Source organism: Syngnathus scovelli, chromosome 1, assembly GCF_024217435.2.
Source record: "Syngnathus scovelli strain Florida chromosome 1, RoL_Ssco_1.2, whole genome shotgun sequence".
Lineage (NCBI taxonomy): Eukaryota > Metazoa > Chordata > Actinopteri > Syngnathiformes > Syngnathidae > Syngnathus > Syngnathus scovelli.
In genome coordinates this window covers 8,747,658-8,764,228 of record NC_090847.1, presented here as the reverse complement: position 1 = coordinate 8,764,228, position 16,571 = coordinate 8,747,658, and the positions used below count along the sequence as shown (strand labels likewise).

Genomic DNA, 16,571 nt, shown 5'->3' with positions numbered 1-16,571 from the left:
GACCCTTTCCAGTTTGCATACCTGCCAAACGGTCCTCTGAGGATGCCATCTGGTCTGCCCTCCACTCGGCCCTCACGCACCTGGAGAGAAAGGACTCATGTGTGAGGTTGCTGTTTGTGGACTTCAGCTCTGCCTTCAACACCATTGTGCCGCAGCGACTCATCTGCAAACTCGACGAGCTGGGCCTCAGTACCTCCCTCTGCAACTGGCTACTGGACTTCCTCTGTCAGAGGCCGCAGGTGGTGCGTGTTGGCGACAAAATCTCCGCCAGCATCACGCTGAGCACGGGAGCCCCCCAGGGCTGTGTGCTCAGTCCCAGGCAACCGCGATTGTGAGTGATGTGAGTCACCCAGCTCACTCTTGGTTTGACCTTCTGCCCTCTGGGAAGAGGTACAGGAGCCTGCGCTCCCGCACCACCAGACTCGCCAACAGCTTCTTTCTCCAGGCTGTTAGGACCCTGAACTCGCTAACCCCTTCTGCGTAGCGTGCTGCACTTGCGCTATTTTCTGGAATGTCTGCTGTACGCTCACTTGCTCCCTTTTGCTCCTCTTATTTATTTGTTGTGTTATTTATTCATTATTTATTCAGCACGCTGTTGTTTACTTGATTGTCTATTGTGTGCCATGTCTTGTCACCGTGGGATAGCGGGGAACACAATTTCGGTTTCTTTGTGTGTCCTTGGCATGTGGAGAAATTGACAATAAAGCTGTCTTTGAATTTGATTTTGTCATGTCTTTTCATTGTGTACAGTAATCATATTTTTTTTTCTTTCACATGTTTGAAATAAACGAAACGAAAAGCACTGACCTATATTTGCAAAAAGAATTCCTCCAATTTGTTTCATCAATTGTTTTGATTTATTCCCAACAAGCTATATGTATGCCTCTGCCTCTGGGCTGCCATTTCCAGGGCCTCCAGAATCAGTCATGCTATGTAAATTAAATTCGCAATGGGACTGTTTCTTTAACCAATCTGATTTCAGATTCATCCTCACAGGGTCAGCCAAGGCAAAACATCTGGCCCTCAATTCAGTCTGCATCTTTCTGCCTGCTGAGTGGCCGGTTAAAGCAAAACTTGGTACAAAAAACTTAAGACTAGTAAAACACCTCTGTAGCGATTTGCACACGTATTAGTATTTATGGAGCGTAAGAAGACCAAAAGACACTAAGTATTGAGTAATTATATACATGTGTGTATATAATATGTGTGTGTGTGTGTGTGTGTGTAAGTGTGTGTGTGTATATATAATATTTGAGTCTTTCTCAAGGTTGTGTTTTATCCTCAAACCACTTTGACATCAAGTCACTTATCTGAGCCTCTAATCTGGAGGGGCATTTTGTGATACATCGGACTTAACTGCTAGTAGGTCTGAGTAGATGATGGAAAACCCAGAGGAGAGACTCTCCGTGTGGCTGCGGTCCCAACGGGGCGCTCAGCGTGCGCTCCCACTGCTTCTCTGCGCTGCACTTACAATACATCTACCCTAGAGCTCTTGTCAGCTCCTCTTAAGACAGGCTCATATTACAAGATGCAACTTGTCACACCAAGTTTTGCTACTCCAGACAAACATTTTACATGCCGAGCTCTAAAAAAAAAAAAGAATACTTTATTTATTGATGCATGTGTTGCTTGATGTGTTGAGATGAAACAAAAACCCTTTCTCCACTTACTGATTCAAAGCAATTAAAAGTTGTGATGTTGATCCTTCAAAGTGAATTTTTTAACCATTTCACTAATGGGCTTCATTAATTCCTTTAGAAAATCAGCTTTCTAACCTTGCAATGTAAATTATAGCAGGAGAATACAGCTTTGTACGTGATTCCTACTGATATGAACTATATAAATATACAGTCATAGTGTTGCAATTAGTCACTGAATGCATCGTCCACTAGGACATATCAATGCCCCCCCCCTTCCCCCAAATAAGCTCCGCTAACGGACATATCTCCACTGTTCTGTCATTCAGCTGTTTATACATGAGCACTTGGGGTTGGAATCTGAGAGAGAGGGAAAGCGGCAGACAGGGAGAGAGAGAGAGAGACAGGGGGGTGAATCCATCAGAGTCAGGTAGATTATATCAGATTGTGATCAGCGATGAAAACCAGAGAAGCATTTATATCACAGCAGTGTCAATTGTAAAAGTTCTTGGATGAGATGACATTTCATCAGACATTTGTCTGGATGGGTTAACTCTTTTTCATTTGGCTTGTCACTTATTTGAAAATAGGTGGAAAAAGACTTTCCTTAGCTTTCGATGCGCTATTTTCATTAGTGCTTAATCTCCCATCAATTGTTCACGGTTTGAAATGTCAGAAAATGTGATGAATGAAATATGGAGGGGGGGGGGGCGCCCCTCCCCTCAAGGAAAAGGTTGAGTCCATCCATCCATCCATCCATCCATCCATCCATCCATCCATCCATCCATCCATCCATCCATCCATCCATCCATCCATCCATCCATTTTCTGAACCGCTTAGTCCCCACGGGGGTCGCGGGCGTGCTGGAGCCTATCCCAGCCGTCATCGGGCAGTAGGCGGGGGACACCCTGAACCGGTTGCCAGCCAATCGCAGGGCACACAGAGACAAACAACCATTCGCACACGCACCCACACCTAGGTTGAGTCTAAAAAGTTTTATCAATTGAAACAAGGCAGGACATCTGTGCAGGTAATGTGATCCAAAACAGACCAACGGTTCCATTGATGGGGCCTTCAAAACAGAGCTGGGCAGCGTGCCGAGATATTAACACAACAGACAAGCTGGCAAGGAATACTGCACAAAAGGGACTTTTAGAGGGTAGGCACATGAAGCCATTGCGGTTACACTATGATTACACCTACTGAGCTGCAGCATTAGAGGGCAGATTGAACGCAGCGAACACGTCTAAATTTGAAAAGAGATTTTACACACTTGGCAACAGACAGCATCCAATGTAACATTTAATGTTACCCTGGGCAACAGGGAACACTGTGAATAGTAACTGCAATGGTTCCTAAACACATTTTGTTTACATTGAAACAAATGATAAAATTACCCTGGATTTATGAGCCGGCATCTGATTTGCTTCAGTGGACACACAACATAGTACTTATTTGTTCACAGTTTTGTGTTTACAATAATGATATAATCATAGTGCCATAAATTCCATCGCTTGACAATTTACAGACTTTAAGGTTAATTAGAAATTCGCACATTACACATACATTACTCCCTAATTGTATTTCCATCATCTTGTAAATTGAAATGCAAATATTCCGTATAATATACTACATCACATTTGTCTACGACCCTAATTTTCATTCCAAATCTATGAAAAAAAAAGTTATTTGTCCATAGCTGGCAAGTCAAGGCACACAGAGCAGCTCTAAGAATAAACATACTAATCCCAGAATATTAAAATGCAAAGCCCTCTTTGGTCTCCATCAATAATTTTCTCAAATAGAATACATTTTTCAAATGTTATATTGATTGATGGAATCACAGTAAAATTGAATCAGTTTATACAGGATAGTAGCCTGTCACAGTGGAGTGGACAGGCTGTGTGTTGGCCTCCCAAGACACTTGAGAAGTGCTCTGGCTTAATGAGCCTTACAGTTGCAAAAATCTTAAATTAGTTTGACATTACACTTAATTACTCTTAATTAACCACTTCACGGTGATGAATATGATCACCAAAGTCTGTCACACTAAGTTGTAGTTCTCAAAAGTTGTATTTTGTAACTTGGCTGCTTAGCCCTGTCTAATCCTATTTTTAATCCACACGCTCGAATCTTTATCAGTTTACATCACAGCTCTGGAGTCACGTTGTTATGTCCACTCTGTCCTCTCGTATCTGCGTCTTTGCCAACGGCGTGCTTCTGAGAGGCTGCGGTGGCTGTGTGAATTAGCCGCAGTATGACTTTAGACAGGGCCACTGCTCCACTTTTTCCAGTCCAGATCTGTCCGAGTTAATCACGCCGCCACTGTCAGAAACATGACTTTACTGGTCATTTGGGCGACGGCGTTAATGTCCTCAGTGTACTGAAAATTTGGAGCTTTCAAGGTTCACTGCCTTGAGTTTGTGTGGGATGCTCCACTGCCGTTTGTGTCAGGGAAGATGGATGAAAAATCACAACGTTTCATGCTGTTTTGCACATCTCCAGAGTTTTGCCCGCCATAGCATCAACCCCCCACCTCCACCCACGCTTCCATTTCGACATCATCATAGACAAACGGGCTTGGGTTTACAGCTTGAGACAGATTTACAACCTGACATTGAGAAGTTAACGTAGTATACCCTTGCAAAGTTAATCCCTAATGTTGTCCGTGTCAGTAAATAAGTGCAAAAAGAAAAGCCAAACTGTAGGAGTTTGCAAAAAAAGCTCATTCTTGCTAATTATTTTTCTCCCACCCCTCCGTTGTTAAGAGCTTTCCCACCCCTCCAATCAATCGGCACTTTAGCAAGCAGGAAGGGAAAAAGAATGCGCTAGCCTCATTAGCCTGATTGCGCCGATACGGGAGATGGAAAGAGATGGAGTGAATCGGCGAGTAAAGGAGAAAAGGAGTCTGCTCTTAGCCCATCAGAGCCACTGTCATGGAGTGAAAACGGGCGTGTTCCTTTGTTGTTTTTCGCCAGTTGTGACTTATGTTATTGAAGTGAGGCCTTTAAAGGGAAACCGTCTCTAAACTGTATATGTTTAATTTGTTTACCTAAGGCTGTTACTGTGTGCGCTTGAGCCGTGTTGCGGCTTATGTGCGCACCCTCCGAACTGTCACAACAAATCGGAGTAATAGAGGCAGCGGACACGTTGCCTGGGTAATACGTGAACTGAGAGCAAGTTTCCCTTGTGATTGCATGTTGAACCACAAAAGAACCTGCATTGTGGATCTGAGAGATAAACTTGTTGAATAGTTTGCATGGCACACTATGGAATTCTTTTTTGAGGAATAATGCTTGAAGCAAATGCAATTATTACACATTCAAAATCAAGTCTTGTAATAATAATAGTAATGAGAATAATACATTTGATTTTTAATGCACTTTTCATTCATTATCATTTCAACGTGCTACAGGCACACGGTTAAAATATTTTTTTGTTTAATTTATTTTTCCCTTAAAAAGTCAATAAATAATTAAAATGCACTATAGAAATACTATAGACATTTTTTCTTCAATTCCCAAACTCTCCCTATAGAATTTTTTTTCTTCAATTCCCAAACTCTCCCTATAATTGTGAATTTAAGTGATTTTGAAACCAAATGAAAAAAGACAACATACCATAATTTGACCCTTTTTTTAATAGGCGAATTACTACAAATTGCCACTTTATTTCCTGAAAGTACCCTCTAATGCAGATCTAAATACAGTGTGCCTTCTGGTTGCAGTCAAATCTAATGTCATCCCAACCTCTGATGAAAAATCCACTAATAAATGCTGCTTGCTACTGGACTGAATGTCAAGCACGTCAAGTATTATTTGGCTTTGAGCATGCTCAATTCAATGTGACCTAGGTTTTTGATATTGTCCTCTGAGGATATCTGCCAGTGTGACAGTAATGTGCACGTTGTAAAGCAGCCAAACTGTCAAACTTGCGTCTCATTCCTTGACTCGCTTAATGTACTCCCCGGATGACTAATGATTTTATATTTCCTGCTCTTTGTATCAATAATAGTGAGCTGCCTGTCCGTCTTTGCAAAATATTGGTTCCACTGACAGCCCGATAATCAGTTTAGCATAATAATGCCGCCTGCGTCTTCAAAGTATTGGCGGCTACAGTTCAGTTGTTTAAAAATATGGACGAATTAAGAGAACAATTTAAATAATACATATTTTTTTTGTCTTTATTATAATTATTAACATTTTCTGTACTGCTTTATCCCCACGGGGGTCGCGGGCGTGCTGGAGTCTATCCCAGCTGTCATTGGGCAGTAGGCAGGGGACACCCTGAACTGGTTGCCAGCCAATCGCAGGTCACACTGAGACGAACAATCATGCTAAAACATCCATCCATCCATTTTCTGAACCGCTTAGTCCCCACGGGGGTCGCGGGCGTGCTGGAGCCTATCCCAGCCGTCATCGGGCAGTAGGCGGGGGACACCCTGAACTGGTTGCCAGCCAATCGCAGGGCACACTGAGACGAACAATCATGCTAAAACATGAATGGAAATTACAAGGGTTTATCCTCATTATTTCAGTAATGCACCCTAATGCGTGGTGACAATAAGCCTGTCTCTTGGGTTATCCTAACATGTTGAACAAAGTGACATGCGAGTGTGAGTAGAGGCTTCAAACCAACCCCGAGGCCCAGCTTCCTCTTCCCCACTGCCAGTAGATCATTGTCATTGTCTGATCACGTCCTTATCGCAGACAAAACCGTCACACACACACCTCTGCGGCAGGCGTACAGGAAACACGACAAACACCGCACACAATTACCATCTTATAATTGCCATCTATCCGCCATTGTTGTAAAGCGGCATCTGATAGAGGCGCGCTGTGCGGCAGCGACCCAGCTGCATTATCAGGGCTTAGGAAATGACATGACTATTTATGGGAGGTATTTATCCACTTATCCTATTGTCACTATTGTCCAAAGCTAGAACGGGCAGCTCTGGTTAGTTCGAGCTCTGACAAACATGCTGATGAATCATACAGAGTGCCCGTTGGTCAATAATGAAACGCTTTCTCATCAGGATTTTCTCAAGCATTACTTTTGTTTTGTGTCCAAACTTTTTTCTCTGATCCATTCATTCCACAGATGATTTGATAAGCATGTCGTTTTGCGGTCGTCAGTGTGTGCCTGTTTTGTACGGAGAAAGTGTTGAGTTTTAAGGCAGCCCATATTTGATTTGTTTATGGGGATTCATTAATGTGTCAAAAGCCCATTTTTTTGTGTGCAATATATGTATATTCAGTATGACAGGGCTCAGCAGCCTGTTTCCCCCCATTTGTGAGAAGGAAAAGTTTTGCATGAAAAATTCTGCCTTTGCAGAGGTACTGAATTGACTGCGGGTCGAAATGCCCGATTTAGTGCCTTTTATATCCAATTTATTTAATTTTCAAGTGATACATTTCAAACAATTTGCGTCTGCAAATACTGGGCATTGATTAGGAAACAAAATATATACCGAGATGCCTTGGGTTTAATCAAATACTATTATAAAATCATCTTACCCCATTGAATGAATGGAAATACAATTCGATTCTTGTTTCATTTACTTGTCAATGGCTTTTTGTTGCCATGTAGATCCACACCACTGCAAACCGTTAAAGTACTTCTCGTGTTAATCAAAACTGACCATCATTATCTTCATGAAAGCCGATTGTTTGATCCAACTCTTGTTTTGGACCTCATTAGATCAGATGTTTTGGCTGCTCAGGGTACATGGCAGCATTGTGTAGGATGCAGTTTAATGACTATCGAAGCAAGAATCCACTTAACATGCTGAATTACCTGAGTGTGAGTTGTATCCCAAGGCACATGGTTAGACGACAATCCATTTAGGGATTACACTGGCACAGACAGTTGCTAAATGTGGCACAATCCATTTCAAAATTAAATTAGCCTAAATAACAGAGATGCACAGTTTTATACAGTTTGTTGTTGAGTGAATAAAAGTGATTACATGCAGTACATTTTTCATCAGTTCATATCCAGCCATTTTTATACACACATTAAATGGCTTCCATTCAACCTGTGCCGGGATGTTTTAATTCATGCGCATAATAGATGGATGGATGGATGTTTAGTAGTCCCCCGAAATACGTACATCTCTTTTAAGCACCCACACAAAGACACATCTTTGGTTTAATCTTCTCTCTTAACATGCCGTGCTGTGATTAAAGAGGATTATTTATCCCTCTCCCCAGGGCGCTGTGCTCATCAACTAAAGTGAAAGCAAAATACGTCCAGGTGTGTTGCTTGCCATTCAAACCAATGAGGGCAAGTTTATTTTTATTTATTGGGATTCAAAGGATGCCTCAATCACATTTGTTCCTGCAAGATCGAGTCATGTCATCTATTTATCTGCGCGCAGGCATATACATTGTCGCATTGTTGTGCGGTTGCGAGGAAAATGAAAGCGCTCGGTCAGCATTTTGTAAATGTTTGTGTGTTTTTATGTATTTTTAAAGATACAGTTACTCATGCATTGTTAATGTGCTTACAACCAGCAGAGATTGCATAGCTGAATGATAATGCTGCTTGCTGTCAACAAAGTTCTGGAGGTTAGCTAACACTGGGTGGGGGGGAAAGCAAGTTCACAAAGTAGCAGTTCAGCGCAGTGGGAATCACTATGGCAGCTGCATATTCTGACATTTATCTTGAGTATGATTATTTAGAAGATACAAACAGTGCCATACCACGCTGAGTAATGCTGTATTATTATGAGATCTAAAAGTTTCTGCAGTACATGTATTTTCTTTTTTCTCACCTTTCCTCTTGGAAAATTGCACTCTCTAACAACTAAAAACATCAGTTGAGCTTTTTTCTCCCCCAACAACATTGCGGCAGCAATGCATGACATTGTCCAACCACAATTCCCTTATTGCTGGCACTTAAAAAGCAATTTTTTGCAGTTATTTTCCAATGAATTCTTTGTGTTTTAAGCACAATACAAATCATGAATGGCTCCCCAATGAACTGACAAATAAACTGAGGTTGATAATGTCGAGAAAAAGACATGTTTATCCTTTAATTGTTTTTTCTTCACCGTCAACACATTTATCAGCATGATAACTATATTGCATCTGCTCCGTCTAATTAGATTTCTGTGTTAGTCTGTGTCAGCAGGATAATGCCAAAGTGAACTTGCTGATTTTCATTACTTTTTCCTATAATGAAAAAGAGCTGTAAACCACAAGCCAGATCTTTTTTCTTAAAAATGATCTGTAATATGCCTGTATTATTTTTGCATTGTTGCTTTAGGATCTTTTTAATTGGTTTCTCCGTAAGTATTACTTACTGATCAATTATAGCAAGAAAGAACTGTTTTTATTTTATTTTTTTATTATTTGACTCGATGGTGATGCAGCATTTGCGTGCCAATGTTTATGAGTACAGTGGATCCGTCCCAGAATGTCTGACTGAAATATATAAAATCCAAAACAACTGTTCCTATAGAAAATAATGTGAATAAAATCAATCCGTTCCAGAATGTCTGACTAACAGACATAAAATCCAAAATAACCGTTCCCATTGAAGATAATGTGAATAAAATCAATCCGTTCCAGACGCCCCAAAATATTTGCAAAAATAACTTTTGACAGCATGCATTTTGTTACGGTGATATTGACCAGGATGGTTACTACTATGAGTGGCTTTTTAAAGTTTGCGTTGTCGGCTATGCCTTGAAGTCTGCGGAATCCCTTATACTCAGGATATGTAGCGATACTCCTTCTTGACGTCAGCAGGCGCCACAAGAGAAGGAAGCATCTGAATGTGGAGAGTTAAGATTTTATTCAAGAAATTGAAGATATACGCACATTTCTGCCAGCGACTCACATGAGAAAGAAGCATCTGAATGAGAGGGGTTAAGATTTTATTCAAGAAATTGACTATGCAGTTTTACTTTCGTAATATTTTTCGTACTACATGAGCTTTTGCTAAGTGTCAGTGTTTGAGAGATAACGCAATATGCCCTTAGTACAAGGGCTGAGTCTAGTCCAGAGTGGAGCCCTGCTGAGTTGGGCCGTAAGCCGAGCATGAGTGAAAGCTGAGAGCTGTGGAAGTAGACGTCCAAACGCAGAGCCCACCGCCTGCAGTGCGCCCTTCTCCCAAATTGCCTTTGCTCACAGATTGTTCATGTGGAAAGGAGATGAAAGCACGTCTGATTCTTTAGCCTTTGCAGAAAGAAAGAAAAAAAAAATTCAGTCCATTTCCCAGCTAATGTCACTCTCAATATGGTAATATTGAATGAGTACAGACCAGTAACTCAATTACTTATACTACTGTATATTACATGTAGACAGACAATATCACAATACAGAAAAATACTACTATTATTCTTCATATGTGTCCGCATGACTTTATTATACTGCTTGTCCGTGGCCTTACATATATGTATCCTTGCTTAACGGCTGCAATTTCAATGGCGACTGGGGGACAAAAAAGAGATGGCTTCACTGCATTAGCCTCCATCAAGGTGTTTTAGAAGGATTTTAGAAAAACTTTGATGCTGTGCAGATTGATGGGGTTGATCAATGAAAATCACGTAAATATACAGTGGAACTGAGATTTAATGGACCGGAACCAACAAACCCTGAATTCACCGAACAGAAATAGTGTCCAGTCTACTCAAAAGCCCCCTTCTAAAGCAGCTATTTAATATTTAATATTTATTTATTTAAAAGGGACAATACACATTAATCAACATTGTACAATGTAAATTGGCCCAGTTTAGCTAAATTAACCTCATTTTCATTGGCAGTCCCTTGGGCAGATGCAAAAAATGAACAACAACCTAAAATGAGAAGCATTAAAATCAAACATCAATTTAGAAAAATATGCGTGCAGTCAATAGTATCACAAAAATTATATATTGTGTACGAGAGATTGTGCTCACAAGTCTGTCTCACTCAATAAGAGCAAATCTGGCCTGAACCCAGCCACTATTTCAGTTGTTTTCTTAAAAAAATTTGATTTGTGTCTAAATATAAATTTGAGTCTGTTAGTTCCAGAAACGGTCACATTTGGCCACAGCACCAGTAAACAGTGCTGCGGTGCCATCGACCGACAGGGACTGGTAACGTTTCCGAGTAGTACTGCTCTAATAATATCCTTATTGTTTTGTTCGTTTGTTGTATAAATATTGAGATACAAAATTTTGTGCATATCACCACCACTGATTAGAGCGAGGTTCCGCTGGAAATAAAAGTTTGAATCCTAGCTGGTGTTGTGTGGTTGCCACCATCCCGCTGAGACATCAGATATCCTTTTGTGCTTACAATTGTCTTAATGCATCTTGTTTTGTGTTTGTAGTGTTTGAGATCTCACCATATTCTAAAGTTGTTTTCCGGCCATCCTTTTCTTATTCTGTCCGCTCATCATGTTCGGGGTCACTGAGAGCTGGGGCCTATTCTAAATTCAAAATAAAAGTACGTAGTATGGTACTTGCAGTATATTGTACATATACAGAATTAACATTGGGAATGATAAGATATGAAAAGGTAAAATTCCTTTGTTTGTTCCACACGAGGCAATACAATTTGCTTGTTTTAGAGTCTTGATTGTAGTTAACGTCTTATTTCCTCAGGGATTCATACATAAAGTGCATCTTAATGACATAGTTATGGCATGAATGTGAGGCTAATTTCTTGCTGAGGCTTCAAGCAGTGACACCATTCTTGTTCATGCAGTTGGTGTTCGTCTAATCCCCAGAGGTTAGCCTGTTTCTTTCTTTCTTTACTTTTTTTTTTTTTTTTTTTTTAATTTTCCCTCTACCTTGTTGATTCTTGTGATGTCCTCTCCGGGTATTGCTTCAGAGGATCGCAGGCCAGGGCTTAATGTTTTCTTGTTGCTGGATCACTTCATAGCTGCGAGGTAGCTCGCCGTTCCTCTCTTTGCAGAGAGAATGAATCAGTTGTTTGTTTTGCAACTCGGTCGATCCTCGGGGACCATCAGTCCCCTGTCGCTCAAGGGGTGAACAGGTGCGCTTGTTTACCCGTCTCTCGTTTGTTTGCCGTGGTTCTGTCCACTTTCCAACGATGACTTCATGAAGGGATTGCAAATGCAGACTGGGGCTCCAAGACGGATTAGAGTTAGATTTTTGAAAATCTGAGCATGTGTGCTGAATATTGATTTTTCTTTTCCTTAGGGTGTGTGCCTTTTTGGCCAATGTGTGCTGTTTTAAATCACTGCTTTATATGTTGTAGTATCATTAGCTCGGAATGTCCTTGCACCTTTATTCTTACATTGCATCAAATGGCATTTCTCTCTTTTTGCCCCTGCCTATTTAAAAAATGGTTTTAACCACACTTATTTCCTCCTGCCTTTTATTTTGTGGATTAGATACCTTAATTACAGTCAATATGGACTCTAAACTGTCATTTTAAAGTAATGCTGTGTGAAAACGCTTATGTGTGAAATATATGCATTCAAGCCCACGTAAACGCATACATTGACAGGAATACATTGACCTTTTGCTTGAGGAACATAACGTATGCAAACACTCAAAGATGCTTCACTCCTATACTCCAAATTCTTTAAGCACGGACAAGGTGAAGTGGCTGCAAAAACAAACACAACTGGAATTTATTCAAATGTATTTTACTGCACTGGGCTAAGATGAGCTCCTGTATTGAAATGGCTGTAATCAATAGTTGCATAATAATCCCTTAAATGACAGTATAAAATCCCACCCAGAGAGAATTATCGCCCGAGTGCAGCTGCTCTCGGCTTTATGGAGCTTCGCAGCGCGCTTCGTGTCATTGTTTAAGCTGCACTGCTGCAACTGAAGTCTTTTCCGCCGGTTGAACTCTGGCTGTCATTTTGGGCCGCAGCAGGAAACTGTTCATAGTAAAAGAAATGAGGAAAAATCCACTTTTCACCTTCACCTGCAGGGCACAGTCACAGTGGAACATACAGCTTTGCAAGTGTCAGATGTTTCTTTCAGCAGCACATGAGACAGTGCAAAAGTAATGGAACCTAACAAGCACTGTAATCGCCCGAATAGAAGACGACCCTGATTATATGACGACCCCCTCTTTTTCAAGACACAAGTTTGAAAAAAAGACTTTTTGAACACCAAATTTAATTTTTATACAGAAAATAATTACAGTACATCTGAAACAAATGATTACCGTATTTGCCGGTGTACAGGTCGACTCGGTGTATAAGTCGACCCCCTAAAATTCGACGGAAATTTACGATTTTATGATATATCCTTTGTATAAGTCGAGCTCAATTGTTGCATTATATTAAACTTCAAAATTCAATATGCGAAATTTATTGACGAAATGTGTTCAAATTCCGGGAGGCCGTGCGCATGCGGCTGTTTATAAGCACCGCGGAGGAGATCGCGACCGGCGAGCTCGCGCACGCCGCCCGGCACCAACGGGAGGCCGGAAATAGCTCCAAGCCGAGCGGATCGGCACTTTATAAGCACCGCGATGAATACGAAGTTAAATTTTATGACTCGGTGTATAAGTCGAGGTCGATTTTTTTCGGTCGATTTTGGATCGAAAAAGGTCGACCAATACACCGGCAAATACGGTATAACAATAAATTCGAGAGAAAAAGCATGTTATTCTGCCTCATTCAAATGATGAAAAAACTGTCTTTCACATCTTAATATCTGAACATTTAGAAATGTAAACTAAAGTGCAATCACATTTGTAAATTAATGGCTTCTAGTTTTTGAAATGTAAATAAACCAATCTACTGTGATAAACCAACAAAATTGCAATAACTGCTTTAACCATCAAAGTAAAGTCTAACTGTAACTGTAGTCTTGAAACAAATCCGAATAAGGAAAAACATTGCAATAAAATAATGCAAACTGCTACCGCTATTTTTATTTTTATTCTTCGTGACAGGGGTTCGCTTTGGCCTGGGGAGTTAAGTTCAGCATTCGCTTTGAAGATATCTGGCGCCATCTAGCGTTGTGAATGGGTATAATGTCTAGACCCCGAATGTAAGACGACCCCCACTTTTTCAGTCTTATTTCAATGCAAAAAACACCGTCTTATATTCGGGCCAATGTGGTATATTACTTGCTAAAATACAATAGATGCTGATTGTAAAATATAGCTGTAATACTGTCAAAATTTAAGTGCCTTAAGAAGACATATTATGCCCCCCTAACACACATACTATTTGAAACAGTGCCCAGGCCTCTTGAAATGTTTTCATTAAAATATCCAAAGAATTAAGGACATCATGTTTCTTGCCATGGTGAAATTGGCTTGTCGGATTTGTCCCGCGCAGTGTGCCATTCCACCTCGCATGCTGGATCTTGCTGGCTCGTTCCTGACAGCTTTTGGCCATCTCCTACTATTGGAAGCAGATTCCAGAGAGTGGAAAATAAGTGAGCGCTCTTGTTTACAGAGAATAAAAGCATTTTTAAGCCACATAAACACGTCGCCAATCAAGCTCCTCCGCCAACACTCTCCCAGAGCAATATTTGTGTTGTTTTCAAGAAGCAAATAACAGAAATTCTATTTCATTATCTTCAATTGCACCCACGCACGTACACACACACTCACACACTTTGACAATTTATATGGATGTTGTCAGAATAGTAATAATAAGATTAATTATTAATATTATAGTTATTTTCGGGTGATGCCACCACAGAAGGGCACGAGCGATGCCAACAAAATAAAATATGACAATGACATCATGAAGGAAAGTAACGTTCATGACAAAAGCAGTACAGGTCACTGTCCCATCAAATGTGTGTGCATTGTTAAGTGAGTTGCGTGAAGTCTTTGCTACTGTTTTTGATAGTGTTTTTTTTTTATACACTTAAATGACATTTAAGAAAATGAAAAGTAAAAATGCTTCTCAGAACTGAACTGTACTGTAGAGCTGATTTAAGTTATGCTTGGAATGCATAGGTGCAATATTCAATGAAATCATTTATCTCTTTCTGTGGGAAAAAAATGTTTCAAAAATGTGATTGAATCCAAGGACCTCAGAGGTTTCACTACATGCTGTGTGTCAATCACTCAACCCTCTTTTCACTCTTGCAGTGTATTTAAATTTGAATGAATGACCTACTAAGTGATGTACTATATATCTCAATAATGATCTCAGGTCATTGTGGGAAAGAGTAGACGCTTCTCCTGCAACACAGCGGAAAAATTGCACTTAACCCGCATGAGCGTACAGTTTGCATATAGAACACAGAAAAGATGCAATATTGATTGTACTCTACATCACCGTCATGGCTGGATAGGAAGATTACGGTTATTTGAAACTGTCTTCTCTGAAATGCAGAGGTTGTCATAGATACCTACCCCTCACCTGGGTCCTCAACCTTTTGGTGGAGAGGCCACAGTGTGTCGCAGACTGCTAATGGAAGTCAAGAGCCGAGTGACAAATGCACAAAGATTCTTATTAAGCTCAAGCAATTAGAACCAGGCCTGATGGGATATTAGCCTCTGAACATCTTAAGTAGGATTTTCAATGCGCAGATTCTCACTGGAAATGGCAAGAAAAGCTTAAAATACAAATTTCGGAGAGCTTCTGATGCCATCCTGGAAAAAAATTCAAAACTAAACTACTTTTCTTGTGTGTGTCATCATGTCATCACTCATTTAAAACTCAAGAGGAATCGATTAGCCAAATCATTGGTTCTTAAAAAAAAAAAAAAAAAAAAGTGTTTTTTGAGTTCTATCCCTACATGTAAAATGTGTGCTTTGGTTAGATATTGCAGGTGTTTATTGATCCTCGCCATATATTTGTCATTATTCGTTCAAGAATAGACACAACACAAAAAACCTAATGTAGCTATTTTTCTTAACGCCACTTTGGTTTTATGTGTACAGCTTTCCAATTCTGAAACAGCATGCTTAAAACAGTACTTTCAAAAAGTTATTGATGATTTAAAAATCTTAGAAATTGCAATACTCACTGGCAGAGCAAATTGTGGTGGCACACTGAAATATGGTTCTCGCGTAATTGTAAATTAAAATAACTTCTTAAAAATCCTGTGAGTAGCGCAATTTCCATGTTTTATCCTTCAAACATTGGATCCTGATTACTCATTAAACCTATTACACTTGTCTTTACACAATTGTAATAATGGTATTCATGACACTTTCACAATTTCATACGTTTCTTTCCATTTGTTTTGCTGTCAGCTATCGTGTGAATGCAAAATGCAAAGCTGAATGTCAAAGACGGACCATTTGTAAAAGAACAATAAAAAAGAAAACAGTGCTAGTTTTCATGGATGAGGCATATTAAGTAATAGTAAAAAAATGTAATACATTAAAAAACAAATAGGAAATTCTGAAAACAGGTTTCAAATCATGAAACCTAACTTGGGACATAACGGTAAAGACATTTTGACATTAAACATTTGACAAATATTACTTCAGAATATATTTTTTCTTGAAAGTGATTATTACCATTTGAATGAAAACGACTTCCAATAATTTGCATATCAGTAAAAAAAAGGAAATTTAGTGCGGTAAGTTTTTACTGTTATTGATCTAATTATATGAAAATGGCCAATAAACAAATGATGAAGCCTCGAAACAGACCCACCCCAATAAAAGTAAACTGATAGAAATGATAACTTAGAAGCTAGTAAGAGGCATTAATACGATATTTATCATTGGTGGCGCATCTGTGATTCCTAAACATCAGAATGCTGAGTGCACCTCTGGCTTATGACCCTGCCTCAACCATTAACACCCTGGCTTGTGCTGTTAAAAAGACTCCATCCTCTCCAGAGTTTTTAAAGGCCATTCTCCTTATTCGTGCGACATGACCTTCTGCTCAGCTGCCATAGAATCCAAGTGCGGCTTCACGGTCCATTAACCCCAAAGCAAGCAAACAACACCCACTGAAAGGCAAGACCTCGTCCTGCTGGAGGTGTACCGTTGCCGATGTCTTTGCAGAGCCTCCAGCATCATTAATGAT

At 40.0% G+C, this 16,571-nt stretch overlaps 1 protein-coding gene and 1 long non-coding RNA gene across 6 annotated transcripts in view; one reads left to right on the top strand and one right to left on the bottom strand.

Moving 5' to 3' along the window:
* Positions 1 to 16,571, top strand: part of macrod1 (mono-ADP ribosylhydrolase 1) — a 159,417-nt gene that overhangs the window by 10,008 nt on the left and 132,838 nt on the right. The window lies entirely within an intron of this gene.
* On the bottom strand, positions 9,503 to 13,021 carry LOC125978911 (uncharacterized). The gene is made up of 3 exons (XR_007485157.2): positions 11,421 to 13,021; positions 10,974 to 11,057; positions 9,503 to 9,820 (listed from the first exon to the last, which is right to left on the bottom strand). It is a non-coding gene; the product is annotated as an uncharacterized lncRNA (long non-coding RNA).